The following is a 22,368-nucleotide window of genomic DNA, read 5'->3' on the forward strand; positions in this document are numbered from 1 at the left end:
CAAAATAAACACGGCAAACACTGAACAAAGTGATATTTTCAAAGTGAACGAAACATCAGAAAGCACAACCACAGATTTACATTAATGGAGCACTTCTCCAGATTTCTACGTCACCAAAGTTTCTAGGATTAACGTATGATTCTAAACGTACATGGACAAACCATGTAAATAATATACAAACTAAAATCTGGCGAAGAACGAACTATGCTAGAAGTTTAACTGGTAAATACAGTGGAGAAACACCTGAAAACATCCTCAAAATATACAAAACATACATAAGACATGTAACAGACTATGTAGCTCCAGCATGGATTAACGTAAGCAAAGAACAATTGAAAAATTACAAAATACACTAGTTACGACAGCATAAAGAGTACCTAAAACCACCTCTTCAAAGTTTATGCATAAATATTCAATCACACAAACAATAGCAGATAGCTTCCTACATAGTACAATAACATATTTTGATAAAATTGGAGAACAAAATGAACTATTATGCGAACTCGACAGGTACTGCATGTATGAGGAAGATAATCCTAAACGCCTCTTCCCGATTAATTTATATATTAGATCATTAAAATAAAATAATTGAAAAATAAAGAAAAGAAATAAACAAATAAAAATACAATATATATATAGAATAATAATAATTAAGTACCAAAATAAAAACAGGCCACCTATGAGCTAGACATTAGTGAAGGAACTGATGGTGCAAAATAGATGGACATTGCCCTGAAATGGGCCCGAGTAAATGTGGGTTACTCTGGCCCTCATGTAACAATTATTAACATACTAAGCCGTTCACACCAACAAGGAAAAGGAAGGAGGAAGAGGTCAAGTGCACCTGATCCTTCCTGGGCATACACACATATATACCCAAACAACGATATACATTGAGAGAGAGAAAGAGATCCCTGTTTTCGTTTTCATTATTACGACAGAAAGGGTGAAAACGACCTGATCTATCTAGTTATTAATCTATCCAAAGGAGTAAACGGTAGAGAAAATATTAGAATTGTTAGGCTCATGATCGTATGCTCAATAGAGCCAATAGGTGGCAGGTTTGTTTTCCAAGCACAAATCCTCACAAAGTTTTTTATATGATGAAAACATCAAAAGTGTATAAAGAGGCGTGAGAGGAAGTTTACCAGAAAGCAAGTACAAAAGCACTTTAAAAGTGTTAGAAGATAAATAAATTTGAATCAAACAACTTGAATGCTGTTTCATTCGCTAGAAAGAATGTAAACGTATTTAAGAAAAACTAATTCATAAACCAACGTGGTATACCGTGATGTCTTACTATATATAAAGTGTGAAGCTAATTTGGCATTAGCTTTGCGCAGAGGCGATGTCGTAGCCAGTGAGGTTAATCCGAGGCGCGACTATTGCTAGTTGAAAACTTTTCCCAATACCCCGCTAAGACGACGTGAAATATCGTCGGCTATGGCAATTTTTGCAGGCCTCGTTTGAGGCTACGAAGTGAAATAAGAATAGAAAGTGTGTAACGTTCTACTATTACTCGTACTAGTCGCATCAATGAGAGCGGAAGACGGAGATTGATCATTATACTCGACCACTTTAAAAAGTTCATTATTGAAATAATAGAAAAGGGGTAAATGTTCCAGTAGCAGTTAGAGAACAAAATATACGCTTCAGTTTTAGAACTTGTAACTGGACAGTACTTCGAATGTCTGTAAATCGCCTACGATTTTCAAAGGATTATTTCATAAATAGAATGCTCGTAGTGCATTAGTAAAAGTTATATTCGCCGTTTGCAACGAAAACGTAAAAATAACAATGCAACTGTCTCTCGTAGATGCTTGAACTAGTATGAAACGAGTGAAAAATCTTTAACAGAGCAAATTCAAAACTACTGACGTCATTATAGAGTGAATGAAGTGTGAGCTGAGAAGAAATTTACGGTACTTATGTTTATCTTAACTGAACAATCTATCACTTATGCTGTGCAGAAAATTAGAGTTCTACTGTAAACTTTTAACGTGCTACAGCGATTAGCGCATGTTGCGATACTAGAAAATTGTATACACAAACAAATATTCTGTTTATCTATAAATTATGTGGGAAATAGGTTAGATATACTTGATTGAAGCGTTCAGTGTATTCGGAGTTTTGATCATCGTTTCAACTGAAATAATGTTTTTATAATTTCTCTACTGATTTTGCATATTATTATCACGTGTGCAAATCTAATACAAACGAACATTATGTTTTGTTTCCATATCAACGGATAGGTTGGTTTTCTGCAGCAATGTCGAGTGAATATAGTGGGCGAGTGGTGACCTGTACAGTCGGGATTATTGTATTAATATTAAAAGTGTGGTTACAGAGACCTTACAATAACAGGTAAGAAGTCTACTCTACGAATGCCCGGACGATACCAGATGACTTTCTCATGTTTTCTTTTCTACATGATTGCATTCCGATTTTTATGTGTGTGCGTTGTGTTTTGCTTTACTGGGAAATATTGGTGTAATCTTTGCAAAACGACAGGTGTTTCACTAAGTGTTCTATTGTTTGTATGGTGTGCACAAAGTAACGGCGAAAGTAATCAATCTGTCCACCCCACAAAGTTGACGACGATACTGGTCCGTTCTTTACAGTCGACAACGCCTGATTAACCCATTGTGTAGCTATGAACTTGTAAACTTGTCATGTGGCATTAGTTGTAGCTAAATTTACTTTATTAAAACCCACGCCAAGCAGTTGTGACCATTTACACAAGAAAAAATCCATAGTCTTTCTGCTTTCGCTAGAAATTTAACAAGCGTAAAGCTATACTAAAGTCCGAAACTTGTATAATTTATCTTCTTTAACCGATAACAAGAGTTCAAAATACATCTAACGGCGAAAAGGAATCGACTTTTTTTTTCATATGATGTACCTGTATATCAATCTTGTCTACTCTTATCATGTTCACAATCTTCTGAAATGAACACAACAGTACTGGGGTTATATTAACGTAATTTTACTCAGTTCACACGAGAGGTGTGCCGCCAAGTCCCGTTGTCCTTGAAATCAATGTGTGCTCGATCTTATTTCTGATTTTTAGGCATCAGCATCCAAGGTGCACTTGCTTCCAAAAAACACGAGATCGAAGACGTAATAAAAGATACTAGCCCTGATATTATTATTCTAAGTGAAACCCTCATTTAGCCTAACAATAGATTTAAAATATGGAATTATACAGCAATTAGAAAAGATAAAACAATCAACCAAGATACCAACAGAGGAATTATGTTATTACATAAAAACATTCTTTCAGTAATTGAAATTAAAATGAACAGCAATAATGATGAAAATATAACTGCTGATAACCTGCTAGATAACCATTCAATTATAACAGTAGCAAGTATTTATTGTTCGCCAACCAAATGCATTGACATAAACCTGTTCCACAACATCTTTTCCCACAAACAAAATACAATTGTAATAGGTGATCTGAATGGTAAACAATAAGAACTTTGGATGAAATTCACCAACACAAATGGAAGACACCTATTACAATTCATCGATGAAAATAACATAGCCCTAATAAACGACAGTACACCTACGCATACAACGTATGCTACAAATGCAAGTGAAAACTTACACATCTGCCTCACCTCCTTTAATATCAGACAAAAGTTATTAAATTTTAATGTGGAAAAAGATGGTGGCGGTGATCATCTACCAATATGGTGTGTCTTCGATCTCGTCCCCCATAAAGATATAACAAGACAAATTTGACTACGAAAAGCCAATTGACAAGAATATCAAAAGAATTAGGCAACATATTACCGGATAATGTTAAGCATACAGCCAACAACAAAACAGAAATTGATACTTATAGTCTAATAATCACGAAGTGTTTACTAAAAGCAAGCAACGAACACTGTACCAAAGCAACAACATAAAACTGTAAATAACTTATGGAAACCAAACGTGCAACAAATAACACTGATAAAACAACGAAGACAATTAACAAGACAGTTCATGGCAACAAGAGGTAAAGAAATAAAACACAAACAAACAGTGTCAGAAATAAAATCAGAACAGAAATTAAATTGTGAAAACAGGAAAAATGGGATAACTTCTGCTCTCAACTAAATGAAAAACAAGACCCTAGAAAGTTTTCGTCGCATCTAAAAGACTCACCAACGAAGCCACAACAAGAAAGTGCCCAACACTAGAACATAATAACGCCTCAGCGCACACCGACAAAGAAAAAGCAGAAGCCTTCAGACAACAACTGCAAAACACCTTCAAAACACATATCGACTCAGACATGAACAAATATTTTTACAATGCTCTAAACAATCGTGTAACAAAGAACTATACAAACTATATTTCCCAGTCAATATTAACAACAACAACACAAAAGGCTAAAATAATCTACTACTTAACAAAAGAAATCACACCAACAGAACTCAAACAAGCAGTTAAGAACTCAAAAACAAATCACCAGAAAATGTCGGCATACGTACAATTCTCATCAAAAGGCACTCCAGAAATTATTTGACCATCTATTAGCATTCTTTAATTTGTCATTTTACTCTGGCTACGTCCCAGTTTCTTGGAAGCAAGCTAATATAGTAAGAAGCTAATCCAGCCAATAAGCCAAACAGTTATCGACCAATCAGCCTGAGCAGCTGTGTAGGCAAAATTCTTGAACGAATAATAAGTAATAGACTCTCCACATTTTTGGAGATAGCATCAAAATTACCTGAGGAACAAAACGGATCGAGAAAATTTGGACAAACGACAGATCATTTAGTTAGGTTAACTGGAACAATAACAAATAGCTTTAATTAAAAAAAAACAACAACAAAAGAATGCATTGTCGCTTGCTTCCTCGACATCGAGAAGGCATTCGACACTGTATGGCACAATGGTCTCCGGTTCCGTATGAATGAAATGGGACTATCGCGTGGAATTATTCGCCGGCTCTCCAACGTTTTGGGAAACAGACAATGTAGAGGGAATTTTCTCGGAGTTCTTCACTCCAGAAGCCGGCGTGGCGTCCCTATAGGAGGGATGGTTAGTACTATTCTCTTCATCATGCATGTGAATAATATGCCACTTAAAGATCCAAATCATGGATGCTCGTCACAGTTCGCTGATGATGTAGCACTTTGGAAAAGTGCCCCCACACCAGCAATAAGAGCCACAAACATACAAGCGCACCTAAACAGAACATGTGAATACAGCCAAAAATAGAGGATCAAAATAAACACGGCAAACACTGAACAAAGTGATATTTTCAAAGTGAACGAAACATCAGAAAGCACAACCACAGATTTACATTAATGGAGCACTTCTCCAGATTTCTACGTCACCAAAGTTTCTAGGATTAACGTATGATTCTAAACGTACATGGACAAACCATGTAAATAATATACAAACTAAAATCTGGCGAAGAACGAACTATGCTAGAAGTTTAACTGGTAAATACAGTGGAGAAACACCTGAAAACATCCTCAAAATATACAAAACATACATAAGACATGTAACAGACTATGTAGCTCCAGCATGGATTAACGTAAGCAAAGAACAATTGAAAAATTACAAAATACACTAGTTACGACAGCATAAAGAGTACCTAAAACCACCTCTTCAAAGTTTATGCATAAATATTCAATCACACAAACAATAGCAGATAGCTTCCTACATAGTACAATAACATATTTTGATAAAATTGGAGAACAAAAATGAACTATTATGCGAACTCGACAGGTACTGCATGTATGAGGAAGATAATCCTAAACGCCTCTTCCCGATTAATTTATATATTAGATCATTAAAATAAAATAATTGAAAAAATAAAGAAAAGAAATAAACAAATAAAAATACAATATATATATAGAATAATAATAATTAAGTACCAAAATAAAAACAGGCCACCTATGAGCTAGACATTAGTGAAGGAACTGATGGTGCAAAATAGATGGACATTGCCCTGAAATGGGCCCGAGTAAATGTGGGTTACTCTGGCCCTCATGTAACAATTATTAACATACTAAGCCGTTCACACCAACAAGGAAAAGGAAGGAGGAAGAGGTCAAGTGCACCTGATCCTTCCTGGGCATACACACATATATACCCAAACAACGATATACATTGAGAGAGAGAAAGAGATCCCTGTTTTCGTTTTTCATTATTACGACAGAAAGGGTGAAAACGACCTGATCTATCTAGTTATTAATCTATCCAAAAGGAGTAAACGGTAGAGAAAATATTAGAATTGTTAGGCTCATGATCGTATGCTCAATAGAGCCAATAGGTGGCAGGTTTGTTTTCCAAGCACAAATCCTCACAAAAGTTTTTATATGATGAAAACATCAAAAGTGTATAAAGAGGCGTGAGAGGAAGTTTACCAGAAAGCAAGTACAAAAGCACTTTAAAAGTGTTAGAAGATAAATAAATTTGAATCAAACAACTTGAATGCTGTTTCATTCGCTAGAAAGAATGTAAACGTATTTAAGAAAAACTAATTCATAAACCAACGTGGTATACCGTGATGTCTTACTATATATAAAGTGTGAAGCTAATTTGGCATTAGCTTTGCGCAGAGGCGATGTCGTAGCCAGTGAGGTTAATCCGAGGCGCGACTATTGCTAGTTGAAAACTTTTCCCAATACCCCGCTAAGACGACGTGAAATATCGTCGGCTATGGCAATTTTTGCAGGCCTCGTTTGAGGCTACGAAGTGAAATAAGAATAGAAAGTGTGTAACGTTCTACTATTACTCGTACTAGTCGCATCAATGAGAGCGGAAGACGGAGATTGATCATTATACTCGACCACTTTAAAAAGTTCATTATTGAAATAATAGAAAAGGGGTAAATGTTCCAGTAGCAGTTAGAGAACAAAATATACGCTTCAGTTTTAGAACTTGTAACTGGACAGTACTTCGAATGTCTGTAAATCGCCTACGATTTTCAAAGGATTATTTCATAAATAGAATGCTCGTAGTGCATTAGTAAAAGTTATATTCGCCGTTTGCAACGAAAAACGTAAAAATAACAATGCAACTGTCTCTCGTAGATGCTTGAACTAGTATGAAACGAGTGAAAAATCTTTAACAGAGCAAATTCAAAACTACTGACGTCATTATAGAGTGAATGAAGTGTGAGCTGAGAAGAAATTTACGGTACTTATGTTTATCTTAACTGAACAATCTATCACTTATGCTGTGCAGAAAATTAGAGTTCTACTGTAAACTTTTAACGTGCTACAGCGATTAGCGCATGTTGCGATACTAGAAAATTGTATACACAAACAAATATTCTGTTTATCTATAAATTATGTGGGAAATAGGTTAGATATACTTGATTGAAGCGTTCAGTGTATTCGGAGTTTTGATCATCGTTTCAACTGAAATAATGTTTTTATAATTTCTCTACTGATTTTGCATATTATTATCACGTGTGCAAATCTAATACAAACGAACATTATGTTTTGTTTCCATATCAACGGATAGGTTGGTTTTCTGCAGCAATGTCGAGTGAATATAGTGGGCGAGTGGTGACCTGTACAGTCAGGATTATTGTATTAATATTAAAAGTGTGGTTACAGAGACCTTACAATAACAGGTAAGAAGTCTACTCTACGAATGCCCGGACGATACCAGATGACTTTCTCATGTTTTCTTTTCTACATGATTGCATTCCGATTTTTATGTGTGTGCGTTGTGTTTTGCTTTACTGGGAAATATTGGTGTAATCTTTGCAAAACGACAGGTGTTTCACTAAGTGTTCTATTGTTTGTATGGTGTGCACAAAGTAACGGCGAAAGTAATCAATCTGTCCACCCCCACAAAAGTTGACGACGATACTGGTCCGTTCTTTACAGTCGACAACGCCTGATTAACCCATTGTGTAGCTATGAACTTGTAAACTTGTCATGTGGCATTAGTTGTAGCTAAATTTACTTTATTAAAACCCACGCCAAGCAGTTGTGACCATTTACACAAGAAAAAATCCATAGTCTTTCTGCTTTCGCTAGAAATTTAACAAGCGTAAAGCTATACTAAAGTCCGAAACTTGTATAATTTATCTTCTTTAACCGATAACAAGAGTTCAAAAATACATCTAACGGCGAAAAGGAATCGACTTTTTTTTTTCATATGATGTACCTGTATATCCAATCTTGTCTACTCTTATCATGTTCACAATCTTCTGAAATGAACACAACAGTACTGGGGTTATATTAACGTAATTTTACTCAGTTCACACGAGAGGTGTGCCGCCAAGTCCCGTTGTCCTTGAAATCAATGTGTGCTCGATCTTATTTCTGATTTTTAGGCATCAGCATCCAAGGTGCACTTGCTTCCAAAAAACACGAGATCGAAGACGTAATAAAAGATACTAGCCCTGATATTATTATTCTAAGTGAAACCCTCATTTAGCCTAACAATAGATTTAAAATATGGAATTATACAGCAATTAGAAAAGATAAAACAATCAACCAAGATACCAACAGAGGAATTATGTTATTACATAAAAACATTCTTTCAGTAATTGAAATTAAAATGAACAGCAATAATGATGAAAATATAACTGCTGATAACCTGCTAGATAACCATTCAATTATAACAGTAGCAAGTATTTATTGTTCGCCAACCAAATGCATTGACATAAACCTGTTCCACAACATCTTTTCCCACAAACAAAATACAATTGTAATAGGTGATCTGAATGGTAAACAATAAGAACTTTGGATGAAATTCACCAACACAAATGGAAGACACCTATTACAATTCATCGATGAAAATAACATAGCCCTAATAAACGACAGTACACCTACGCATACAACGTATGCTACAAATGCAAGTGAAAACTTACACATCTGCCTCACCTCCTTTAATATCAGACAAAAGTTATTAAATTTTAATGTGGAAAAAAGATGGTGGCGGTGATCATCTACCAATATGGTGTGTCTTCGATCTCGTCCCCCATAAAGATATAACAAGACAAATTTGACTACGAAAAAGCCAATTGACAAGAATATCAAAAAAGAATTAGGCAACATATTACCGGATAATGTTAAGCATACAGCCAACAACAAAACAGAAATTGATACTTATAGTCTAATAATCACGAAGTGTTTACTAAAAGCAAGCAACGAACACTGTACCAAAGCAACAACATAAAACTGTAAATAACTTATGGAAACCAAACGTGCAACAAATAACACTGATAAAACAACGAAGACAATTAACAAGACAGTTCATGGCAACAAGAGGTAAAGAAATAAAAACACAAACAAACAGTGTCAGAAATAAAATCAGAACAGAAATTAAATTGTGAAAACAGGAAAAATGGGATAACTTCTGCTCTCAACTAAATGAAAAACAAGACCCTAGAAAGTTTTCGTCGCATCTAAAAGACTCACCAACGAAGCCACAACAAGAAAGTGCCCAACACTAGAACATAATAACGCCTCAGCGCACACCGACAAAGAAAAAGCAGAAGCCTTCAGACAACAACTGCAAAACACCTTCAAAACACATATCGACTCAGACATGAACAAATATTTTTACAATGCTCTAAACAATCGTGTAACAAAGAACTATACAAACTATATTTCCCAGTCAATATTAACAACAACAACACAAAAGGCTAAAATAATCTACTACTTAACAAAAGAAATCACACCAACAGAACTCAAACAAGCAGTTAAGAACTCAAAAACAAATCACCAGAAAATGTCGGCATACGTACAATTCTCATCAAAAGGCACTCCGAAATTATTTGACCATCTATTAGCATTCTTTAATTTGTCATTTTACTCTGGCTACGTCCCAGTTTCTTGGAAGCAAGCTAATATAGTAAGAAGCTAATCCAGCCAATAAGCCAAACAGTTATCGACCAATCAGCCTGAGCAGCTGTGTAGGCAAAATTCTTGAACGAATAATAAGTAATAGACTCTCCACATTTTGGAGATAGCATCAAAATTACCTGAGGAACAAAACGGATCGAGAAAATTTGGACAAACGACAGATCATTTAGTTAGGTTAACTGGAACAATAACAAATAGCTTTAATTAAAAAAAAACAACAACAAAGAATGCATTGTCGCTTGCTTCCTCGACATCGAGAAGGCATTCGACACTGTATGGCACAATGGTCTCCGGTTCCGTATGAATGAAATGGGACTATCGCGTGGAATTATTCGCCGGCTCTCCAACGTTTTGGGAAACAGACAATGTAGAGGGAATTTTCTCGGAGTTCTTCACTCCAGAAGCCGGCGTGGCGTCCCTATAGGAGGGATGGTTAGTACTATTCTCTTCATCATGCATGTGAATAATATGCCACTTAAAGATCCAAATCATGGATGCTCGTCACAGTTCGCTGATGATGTAGCACTTTGGAAAAGTGCCCCCACACCAGCAATAAGAGCCACAAACATACAAGCGCACCTAAACAGAACATGTGAATACAGCCAAAAATAGAGGATCAAAATAAACACGGCAAACACTGAACAAAGTGATATTTTCAAAGTGAACGAAACATCAGAAAGCACAACCACAGATTTACATTAATGGAGCACTTCTCCAGATTTCTACGTCACCAAAGTTTCTAGGATTAACGTATGATTCTAAACGTACATGGACAAACCATGTAAATAATATACAAACTAAAATCTGGCGAAGAACGAACTATGCTAGAAGTTTAACTGGTAAATACAGTGGAGAAACACCTGAAAACATCCTCAAAATATACAAAACATACATAAGACATGTAACAGACTATGTAGCTCCAGCATGGATTAACGTAAGCAAAGAACAATTGAAAAATTACAAAATACACTAGTTACGACAGCATAAAGAGTACCTAAAACCACCTCTTCAAAGTTTATGCATAAATATTCAATCACACAAACAATAGCAGATAGCTTCCTACATAGTACAATAACATATTTTGATAAAATTGGAGAACAAAAATGAACTATTATGCGAACTCGACAGGTACTGCATGTATGAGGAAGATAATCCTAAACGCCTCTTCCCGATTAATTTATATATTAGATCATTAAAATAAAATAATTGAAAAAATAAAGAAAAGAAATAAACAAATAAAAATACAATATATATATAGAATAATAATAATTAAGTACCAAAATAAAAACAGGCCACCTATGAGCTAGACATTAGTGAAGGAACTGATGGTGCAAAATAGATGGACATTGCCCTGAAATGGGCCCGAGTAAATGTGGGTTACTCTGGCCCTCATGTAACAATTATTAACATACTAAGCCGTTCACACCAACAAGGAAAAGGAAGGAGGAAGAGGTCAAGTGCACCTGATCCTTCCTGGGCATACACACATATATACCCAAACAACGATATACATTGAGAGAGAGAAAGAGATCCCTGTTTTCGTTTTTCATTATTACGACAGAAAGGGTGAAAACGACCTGATCTATCTAGTTATTAATCTATCCAAAAGGAGTAAACGGTAGAGAAAATATTAGAATTGTTAGGCTCATGATCGTATGCTCAATAGAGCCAATAGGTGGCAGGTTTGTTTTCCAAGCACAAATCCTCACAAAAGTTTTTTATATGATGAAAACATCAAAAGTGTATAAAGAGGCGTGAGAGGAAGTTTACCAGAAAGCAAGTACAAAAGCACTTTAAAAGTGTTAGAAGATAAATAAATTTGAATCAAACAACTTGAATGCTGTTTCATTCGCTAGAAAGAATGTAAACGTATTTAAGAAAAACTAATTCATAAACCAACGTGGTATACCGTGATGTCTTACTATATATAAAGTGTGAAGCTAATTTGGCATTAGCTTTGCGCAGAGGCGATGTCGTAGCCAGTGAGGTTAATCCGAGGCGCGACTATTGCTAGTTGAAAACTTTTCCCAATACCCCGCTAAGACGACGTGAAATATCGTCGGCTATGGCAATTTTTGCAGGCCTCGTTTGAGGCTACGAAGTGAAATAAGAATAGAAAGTGTGTAACGTTCTACTATTACTCGTACTAGTCGCATCAATGAGAGCGGAAGACGGAGATTGATCATTATACTCGACCACTTTAAAAAGTTCATTATTGAAATAATAGAAAAGGGGTAAATGTTCCAGTAGCAGTTAGAGAACAAAATATACGCTTCAGTTTTAGAACTTGTAACTGGACAGTACTTCGAATGTCTGTAAATCGCCTACGATTTTCAAAGGATTATTTCATAAATAGAATGCTCGTAGTGCATTAGTAAAGTTATATTCGCCGTTTGCAACGAAAACGTAAAAATAACAATGCAACTGTCTCTCGTAGATGCTTGAACTAGTATGAAACGAGTGAAAAATCTTTAACAGAGCAAATTCAAAACTACTGACGTCATTATAGAGTGAATGAAGTGTGAGCTGAGAAGAAATTTACGGTACTTATGTTTATCTTAACTGAACAATCTATCACTTATGCTGTGCAGAAAATTAGAGTTCTACTGTAAACTTTTAACGTGCTACAGCGATTAGCGCATGTTGCGATACTAGAAAATTGTATACACAAACAAATATTCTGTTTATCTATAAATTATGTGGGAAATAGGTTAGATATACTTGATTGAAGCGTTCAGTGTATTCGGAGTTTTGATCATCGTTTCAACTGAAATAATGTTTTTATAATTTCTCTACTGATTTTGCATATTATTATCACGTGTGCAAATCTAATACAAACGAACATTATGTTTTGTTTCCATATCAACGGATAGGTTGGTTTTCTGCAGCAATGTCGAGTGAATATAGTGGGCGAGTGGTGACCTGTACAGTCGGGATTATTGTATTAATATTAAAAGTGTGGTTACAGAGACCTTACAATAACAGGTAAGAAGTCTACTCTACGAATGCCCGGACGATACCAGATGACTTTCTCATGTTTTCTTTTCTACATGATTGCATTCCGATTTTTTATGTGTGTGCGTTGTGTTTTGCTTTACTGGGAAATATTGGTGTAATCTTTGCAAAACGACAGGTGTTTCACTAAGTGTTCTATTGTTTGTATGGTGTGCACAAAGTAACGGCGAAAGTAATCAATCTGTCCACCCCCACAAAAGTTGACGACGATACTGGTCCGTTCTTTACAGTCGACAACGCCTGATTAACCCATTGTGTAGCTATGAACTTGTAAACTTGTCATGTGGCATTAGTTGTAGCTAAATTTACTTTATTAAAACCCACGCCAAGCAGTTGTGACCATTTACACAAGAAAAAATCCATAGTCTTTCTGCTTTCGCTAGAAATTTAACAAGCGTAAAGCTATACTAAAGTCCGAAACTTGTATAATTTATCTTCTTTAACCGATAACAAGAGTTCAAAAATACATCTAACGGCGAAAAGGAATCGACTTTTTTTTTTCATATGATGTACCTGTATATCCAATCTTGTCTACTCTTATCATGTTCACAATCTTCTGAAATGAACACAACAGTACTGGGGTTATATTAACGTAATTTTACTCAGTTCACACGAGAGGTGTGCCGCCAAGTCCCGTTGTCCTTGAAATCAATGTGTGCTCGATCTTATTTCTGATTTTTAGGCATCAGCATCCAAGGTGCACTTGCTTCCAAAAAACACGAGATCGAAGACGTAATAAAAGATACTAGCCCTGATATTATTATTCTAAGTGAAACCCTCATTTAGCCTAACAATAGATTTAAAATATGGAATTATACAGCAATTAGAAAAGATAAAACAATCAACCAAGATACCAACAGAGGAATTATGTTATTACATAAAAACATTCTTTCAGTAATTGAAATTAAAATGAACAGCAATAATGATGAAAATATAACTGCTGATAACCTGCTAGATAACCATTCAATTATAACAGTAGCAAGTATTTATTGTTCGCCAACCAAATGCATTGACATAAACCTGTTCCACAACATCTTTTCCCACAAACAAAATACAATTGTAATAGGTGATCTGAATGGTAAACAATAAGAACTTTGGATGAAATTCACCAACACAAATGGAAGACACCTATTACAATTCATCGATGAAAATAACATAGCCCTAATAAACGACAGTACACCTACGCATACAACGTATGCTACAAATGCAAGTGAAAACTTACACATCTGCCTCACCTCCTTTAATATCAGACAAAAGTTATTAAATTTTAATGTGGAAAAAGATGGTGGCGGTGATCATCTACCAATATGGTGTGTCTTCGATCTCGTCCCCCATAAAGATATAACAAGACAAATTTGACTACGAAAAAGCCAATTGACAAGAATATCAAAAAGAATTAGGCAACATATTACCGGATAATGTTAAGCATACAGCCAACAACAAAACAGAAATTGATACTTATAGTCTAATAATCACGAAGTGTTTACTAAAAGCAAGCAACGAACACTGTACCAAAGCAACAACATAAAACTGTAAATAACTTATGGAAACCAAACGTGCAACAAATAACACTGATAAAACAACGAAGACAATTAACAAGACAGTTCATGGCAACAAGAGGTAAAGAAATAAAAACACAAACAAACAGTGTCAGAAATAAAATCAGAACAGAAATTAAATTGTGAAAACAGGAAAAATGGGATAACTTCTGCTCTCAACTAAATGAAAAAACAAGACCCTAGAAAGTTTTCGTCGCATCTAAAAAGACTCACCAACGAAGCCACAACAAGAAAGTGCCCAACACTAGAACATAATAACGCCTCAGCGCACACCGACAAAGAAAAAGCAGAAGCCTTCAGACAACAACTGCAAAACACCTTCAAAACACATATCGACTCAGACATGAACAAATATTTTTACAATGCTCTAAACAATCGTGTAACAAAGAACTATACAAACTATATTTCCCAGTCAATATTAACAACAACAACACAAAAGGCTAAAATAATCTACTACTTAACAAAAGAAATCACACCAACAGAACTCAAACAAGCAGTTAAGAACTCAAAAAACAAATCACCAGAAAATGTCGGCATACGTACAATTCTCATCAAAAGGCACTCCGAAATTATTTGACCATCTATTAGCATTCTTTAATTTGTCATTTTACTCTGGCTACGTCCCAGTTTCTTGGAAGCAAGCTAATATAGTAAGAAGCTAATCCAGCCAATAAGCCAAACAGTTATCGACCAATCAGCCTGAGCAGCTGTGTAGGCAAAATTCTTGAACGAATAATAAGTAATAGACTCTCCACATTTTTGGAGATAGCATCAAAATTACCTGAGGAACAAAACGGATCGAGAAAATTTGGACAAACGACAGATCATTTAGTTAGGTTAACTGGAACAATAACAAATAGCTTTAATTAAAAAAAAAAAAACAACAAAAGAATGCATTGTCGCTTGCTTCCTCGACATCGAGAAGGCATTCGACACTGTATGGCACAATGGTCTCCGGTTCCGTATGAATGAAATGGGACTATCGCGTGGAATTATTCGCCGGCTCTCCAACGTTTTGGGAAACAGACAATGTAGAGGGAATTTTCTCGGAGTTCTTCACTCCAGAAGCCGGCGTGGCGTCCCTATAGGAGGGATGGTTAGTACTATTCTCTTCATCATGCATGTGAATAATATGCCACTTAAAGATCCAAATCATGGATGCTCGTCACAGTTCGCTGATGATGTAGCACTTTGGAAAAGTGCCCCCACACCAGCAATAAGAGCCACAAACATACAAGCGCACCTAAACAGAACATGTGAATACAGCCAAAAATAGAGGATCAAAATAAACACGGCAAACACTGAACAAAGTGATATTTTCAAAGTGAACGAAACATCAGAAAGCACAACCACAGATTTACATTAATGGAGCACTTCTCCAGATTTCTACGTCACCAAAGTTTCTAGGATTAACGTATGATTCTAAACGTACATGGACAAACCATGTAAATAATATACAAACTAAAATCTGGCGAAGAACGAACTATGCTAGAAGTTTAACTGGTAAATACAGTGGAGAAACACCTGAAAACATCCTCAAAATATACAAAACATACATAAGACATGTAACAGACTATGTAGCTCCAGCATGGATTAACGTAAGCAAAGAACAATTGAAAAATTACAAAATACACTAGTTACGACAGCATAAAGAGTACCTAAAACCACCTCTTCAAAGTTTATGCATAAATATTCAATCACACAAACAATAGCAGATAGCTTCCTACATAGTACAATAACATATTTTGATAAAATTGGAGAACAAAAATGAACTATTATGCGAACTCGACAGGTACTGCATGTATGAGGAAGATAATCCTAAACGCCTCTTCCCGATTAATTTATATATTAGATCATTAAAATAAAATAATTGAAAAAATAAAGAAAAGAAATAAACAAATAAAAATACAATATATATATAGAATAATAATAATTAAGTACCAAAATAAAAACAGGCCACCTATGAGCTAGACATTAGTGAAGGAACTGATGGTGCAAAATAGATGGACATTGCCCTGAAATGGGCCCGAGTAAATGTGGGTTACTCTGGCCCTCATGTAACAATTATTAACATACTAAGCAGTTCACACCAACAAGGAAAAGGAAGGAGGAAGAGGTCAAGTGCACCTGATCCTTCCTGGGCATACACACATATATACCCAAACAACGATATACATTGAGAGAGAGAAAGAGATCCCTGTTTTCGTTTTTCATTATTACGACAGCAAGGGTGAAAACGACCTGATCTATCTAGTTATTAATCTATCCAAAAGGAGTAAACGGTAGAGAAAATATTAGAATTGTTAGGCTCATGATCGTATGCTCAATAGAGCCAATAGGTGGCAGGTTTGTTTTCCAAGCACAAATCCTCACAAAAGTTTTTTATATGATGAAAACATCAAAAGTGTATAAAGAGGCGTGAGAGGAAGTTTACCAGAAAGCAAGTACAAAAGCACTTTAAAAGTGTTAGAAGATAAATAAATTTGAATCAAACAACTTGAATGCTGTTTCATTCGCTAGAAAGAATGTACACGTATTTAAGAAAAACTAATTCATAAACCAACGTGGTATACCGTGATGTCTTACTATATATAAAGTGTGAAGCTAATTTGGCGAAAGATGGTGAACTATGCCTGGGCAGGACGAAGCCAGAGGAAACTCTGTTGGAGGTCCGCAGCGATTCTGACGTGCACGAGTCACTCAAGGCTGTTTGCAGCCTTGCAAGTCACTATTTTAACCTCCCTCACCTGAAACCAGACCATCTTTCACTTAAAATTCACGCGAGGGAAATAAAACAACACAATGATACAACACATTAAAATCTTACACATCAACTGCCAAGGAAATCTTAAAGACAAAAGGTTAGAAATATACAACATAAACAAACATATAAACGCCAACATAATCATCATTTCAGAAACACTTTGCACAGAGAAACAAAACACCACAATCCCCGGATTCATCTCACACAACATACCTCACTCAGAGAAACAACAGAGGTATAATAACTTACTTTAGTACAAAAATATCGCATCTAATCTCGATAGAAGATTCATTTAAATCTGACATTAATGAGACCATTTTTTTGTAATATACACTTTAACAACCGGTTAACTATTCCGATTCTAGCCATATATTGCTCACCAACCAAAAATATCGACATTAACTTCCTTCAAAATGTGTTAATCAATAAACCCAAACCAATTATTATTGGAGACTTTAATTCACCGCACACAGAATTAAGGGGTAACAGAGACACACGCAGAGGATCCTGCATAAAAAAATTTTATTTCTAGCAATAAAATGCAATTAATTAATGACAATACACCTACACACTTCTCAGCCGCCAGCACGGCTCATATGATGTACTCGATTTCATCATCGCACCCAAGGACATGGTTAATAGAATATCTAACTTTAAAGTGCATGATGAAATCACCAGTGACCACTTCCCCGTATCATGTATGATTCACCCTCGCCACCCGGCTGTGGCGTACGTGACTCCTTCCGCATACACCTACACTGAAACAGACTGGCTCACTTTTAAATGCCTCTCTGGACTCATACCTACCCCACCCAATCGAACATGTAAACAACAAAACAGAACTAGACAAATATGTTGATCAAATTACAGAAGCCATAAAGAAAGCCACAAAAAAAACACAATTCCTAAATCAAAAGAAAACAATCACTTATTCAATGGACTCTAACACCAGAAATTCACGCACTAATAATCAAACGCAGACAATTACGACGAATACACTACATCACACGTGATCCACACATTAAAACAGAAATCAATAGAACAAATACAAAAATTAAACAAAGAAATTAAAAGTCAGAGAAAACAATTGGCATAACTTCTGCAAAACTTAGAAAACCAAGAAAAACCCAAAGAATTCTGGAAAAATTCAAGAGTATTGCGTCAGACAAAACACAAATCACATGTTACAACACATCACACACAACAATAAAATCGCAAGGGACGGACGAAGAGAAAGCTGACTTATTAGCTGACTATTACAAATCCGCTTTTAGCGATTTAAACTCAGTAGATTTCGACACACAACACCAACACCATGTCAACAACTACATAAATGCAAACCAAGCTTCATTCTCACCAGGTTTTCCGGAGAGACACTAGAAGCATACTCAAATTCAATCAATAGAAAAATAACCATAACCGAACTAAAGATTAATATCAAAACTTGAAGAACACTTCCCCGGACATGACCAAATACCAAATATTATTCTCAAAAAAAGTTCCACTCTCCTACTACAACACCTCACAAACATCATGAACATTTCATTAGCGACAGGGTATTACCCTGACACATGGAAAAAAGCCATCATAACAACGATCCCCAAGAAACAAACTAACAGAACAAATCCAGATAATTTCCGCCCCATCAGTCTGTTAAGCTGCCTTGGCAAACTGATGGAGAGAATTATCTCAACCAATCTCCTCCATTTTTTTTGCGAATCAAACAACATCCTTCCAGAATCTCAAAATGCCTCCAGAAAAATAGACAAACAACAGATCACCTCACACGACTCACCGAATCAATATACAAAGCTTAACAACAATCAAGTAACCATCAGGGTATTCCTAGATGTCAAAAAGCATTCGACAGCGTTTGGCACAATGCCATCATATACAAACTAAACCACCTACAAATAAATCCTACGATAGTCAAATGGATTTCAAATTTTTTAACCAATAGAACAGCACAAGTAAAAGTCAATAAAACCATATCAAATTATTTAATATAACGGCAGGAGTGCCCCAAGGATCAGTCCTCTCTCACTTCTTTACATAATTTTCGTCAGTGACATACCTTTTCCAAATCTAACATACACACACAATTCACAATACGCAGATGACATCGCAATCTGGAGCACCTCCAGAAACCCAGTAATGGCCATGTCTCGCGTACAAGAATCACTAAACAACGTCTCAACATGGAGCAACAAGTGGAGGGTCGTGTTAAATCCGACAAAAACACAAGCAATCACCTTCTATAGAAAACTAAAGAAGCAAAGAAAAATCTAGGAAAAATAAATCTATCACTTGGAAACACAACCATCAACATGAGCAAAAACATCACATTCCTTGGCGTCACTTTCGACACAAAACTAACATGGAAAAAACACATAAACAATATACACTCATCAATAAGAAAAAGGATTTCATATCTAAAGACTATAACTGGTAAACAATCAAAATGCGCACCGAACACCATTATACAAATATACAAGCTTACATCCGTCCACTAATAGAGTACGGATGTCAAGTAACTATACAACATGTCAAACAACACACTCCAAAAAAATACAAGTGCAACAAAACAAAATATTAAAATCCGCATTCAGTTTACCATCTTTACACCAACAAATTATCTACACCAAATTAGTAATTTACCAACTATAAGAGACAGAATAACAGAACTTTCTCTGAAATATTATCGAAAAGCAGAAAACAGAAACAAACTAACGGCATCACTACACAAATTATCAAGTGCACCAACAAAATACATATCACCATACAATATATTTCAAGAATCACAATCCACTCAACAAAGAGTTTAAATACATAAAAAACTATGTTATTAACATGAATTCCTTTTTTTTTTTTTCAGGTACAGGGCACGACAGGCAAAACTTTCGGCGCCTGTCGTGTGAAAGATGGTTTTCTCAGGGTACTCCCGTTTCCCCACATCAAAATCTTCAGGCATTGGATTTCTAGATCCCAGCCCAGGCAACCTTTTTGCCAGACCCAGAATCGGGCCGTTTGATTTGATCTGAACTTGAATGAATTACATTCATGTTCACATCTACCCAACTTTTTCTTTTCGAGACAGGTCCCGACCTTTCCTTCTTTCCACTGCTACCTTTGCCTCCACCCAAAAGACCATTTAGTGAGACATTCCCCACCCAAAAAGTCAAGAATAATAACGATAATTAAATTATTAAAATAATAATAATAAAAAAAAACCACCACTTAATCCTAATAACAATCCACGAAAGGGGACGAAGAGGAACTACAAAGTTCCTGAACACCCCAGTTGGAGAGAGAACTCTTCGGATTTCTCTCTCTCTAAACTAAACCCCTGCCACGTTAGTTTAGTTTTAGTGGCATTAGCTTTGCGCAGAGGCGATGTCGTAGCCAGTGAGGTTAATCCGAGGCGCGACTATTGCTAGTTGAAAACTTTTCCCAATACCCCGCTAAGACGACGTGAAATATCGTCGGCTATGGCAATTTTTGCAGGCCTCGTTTGAGGCTACGAAGTGAAATAAGAATAGAAAGTGTGTAACGTTCTACTATTACTCGTACTAGTCGCATCAATGAGAGCGGAAGACGGAGATTGATCATTATACTCGACCACTTTAAAAAGTTCATTATTGAAATAATAGAAAAGGGGTAAATGTTCCAGTAGCAGTTAGAGAACAAAATATACGCTTCAGTTTTAGAACTTGTAACTGGACAGTACTTCGAATGTCTGTAAATCGCCTACGATTTTCAAAGGATTATTTCATAAATAGAATGCTCGTAGTGCATTAGTAAAAGTTATATTCGCCGTTTGCAACGAAAACGTAAAAAATAACAATGCAACTGTCTCTCGTAGATGCTTGAACTAGTATGAAACGAGTGAAAAATCTTTAACAGAGCAAATTCAAAACTACTGACGTCATTATAGAGTGAATGAAGTGTGAGCTGAGAAGAAATTTACGGTACTTATGTTTATCTTAACTGAACAATCTATCACTTATGCTGTGCAGAAAATTAGAGTTCTACTGTAAACTTTTAACGTGCTACAGCGATTAGCGCATGTTGCGATACTAGAAAATTGTATACACAAACAAATATTCTGTTTATCTATAAATTATGTGGGAAATAGGTTAGATATACTTGATTGAAGCGTTCAGTGTATTCGGAGTTTTGATCATCGTTTCAACTGAAATAATGTTTTTATAATTTCTCTACTGATTTTGCATATTATTATCACGTGTGCAAATCTAATACAAACGAACATTATGTTTTGTTTCCATATCAACGGATAGGTTGGTTTTCTGCAGCAATGTCGAGTGAATATAGTGGGCGAGTGGTGACCTGTACAGTCAGGATTATTGTATTAATATTAAAGTGTGGTTACAGAGACCTTACAATAACAGGTAAGAAGTCTACTCTACGAATGCCCGGACGATACCAGATGACTTTCTCATGTTTTCTTTTCTACATGATTGCATTCCGATTTTTTGTGTGTGCGTTGTGTTTTGCTTTACTGGGAAATATTGGTGTAATCTTTGCAAAACGACAGGTGTTTCACTAAGTGTTCTATTGTTTGTATGGTGTGCACAAAGTAACGGCGAAAGTAATCAATCTGTCCACCCCCACAAAAGTTGACGACGATACTGGTCCGTTCTTTACAGTCGACAACGCCTGATTAACCCATTGTGTAGCTATGAACTTGTAAACTTGTCATGTGGCATTAGTTGTAGCTAAATTTACTTTATTAAAACCCACGCCAAGCAGTTGTGACCATTTACACAAGAAAAAATCCATAGTCTTTCTGCTTTCGCTAGAAATTTAACAAGCGTAAAGCTATACTAAAGTCCGAAACTTGTATAATTTATCTTCTTTAACCGATAACAAGAGTTCAAAATACATCTAACGGCGAAAAGAATCGACTTTTTTTTTCATATGATGTACCTGTATATCAATCTTGTCTACTCTTATCATGTTCACAATCTTCTGAAATGAACACAACAGTACTGGGGTTATATTAACGTAATTTTACTCAGTTCACACGAGAGGTGTGCCGCCAAGTCCCGTTGTCCTTGAAATCAATGTGTGCTCGATCTTATTTCTGATTTTTAGGCATCAGCATCCAAGGTGCACTTGCTTCCAAAAACACGAGATCGAAGACGTAATAAAAGATACTAACCCTGATATT

At 35.8% G+C, this 22,368-nt stretch overlaps 4 non-coding genes across 4 annotated transcripts; all 4 read left to right on the forward strand.

Moving 5' to 3' along the window:
* Positions 1-1,331: 1,331 nt before the first annotated feature.
* Positions 1,332-1,472, forward strand: LOC143241152 (U4 spliceosomal RNA). The gene has a single exon (XR_013022216.1). It is a non-coding gene; the product is annotated as a U4 spliceosomal RNA (small nuclear RNA).
* A 5,085-nt stretch (positions 1,473-6,557) lies between these two features.
* LOC143241153 (U4 spliceosomal RNA) lies at positions 6,558-6,698 on the forward strand. Its single transcript, XR_013022217.1, has one exon. It is a non-coding gene; the product is annotated as a U4 spliceosomal RNA (small nuclear RNA).
* A 5,094-nt stretch (positions 6,699-11,792) lies between these two features.
* LOC143241154 (U4 spliceosomal RNA) lies at positions 11,793-11,933 on the forward strand. The gene has a single exon (XR_013022218.1). It is a non-coding gene; the product is annotated as a U4 spliceosomal RNA (small nuclear RNA).
* An 8,620-nt stretch (positions 11,934-20,553) lies between these two features.
* Positions 20,554-20,694, forward strand: LOC143241155 (U4 spliceosomal RNA). Its single transcript, XR_013022219.1, has one exon. It is a non-coding gene; the product is annotated as a U4 spliceosomal RNA (small nuclear RNA).
* The last annotated feature ends 1,674 nt before the right edge of the window (positions 20,695-22,368 follow it).

Source organism: Tachypleus tridentatus, chromosome 13 (assembly GCF_004210375.1).
Source record: "Tachypleus tridentatus isolate NWPU-2018 chromosome 13, ASM421037v1, whole genome shotgun sequence".
In the NCBI taxonomy this organism is placed as follows: Eukaryota; Metazoa; Arthropoda; class Merostomata; order Xiphosura; family Limulidae; genus Tachypleus; species Tachypleus tridentatus.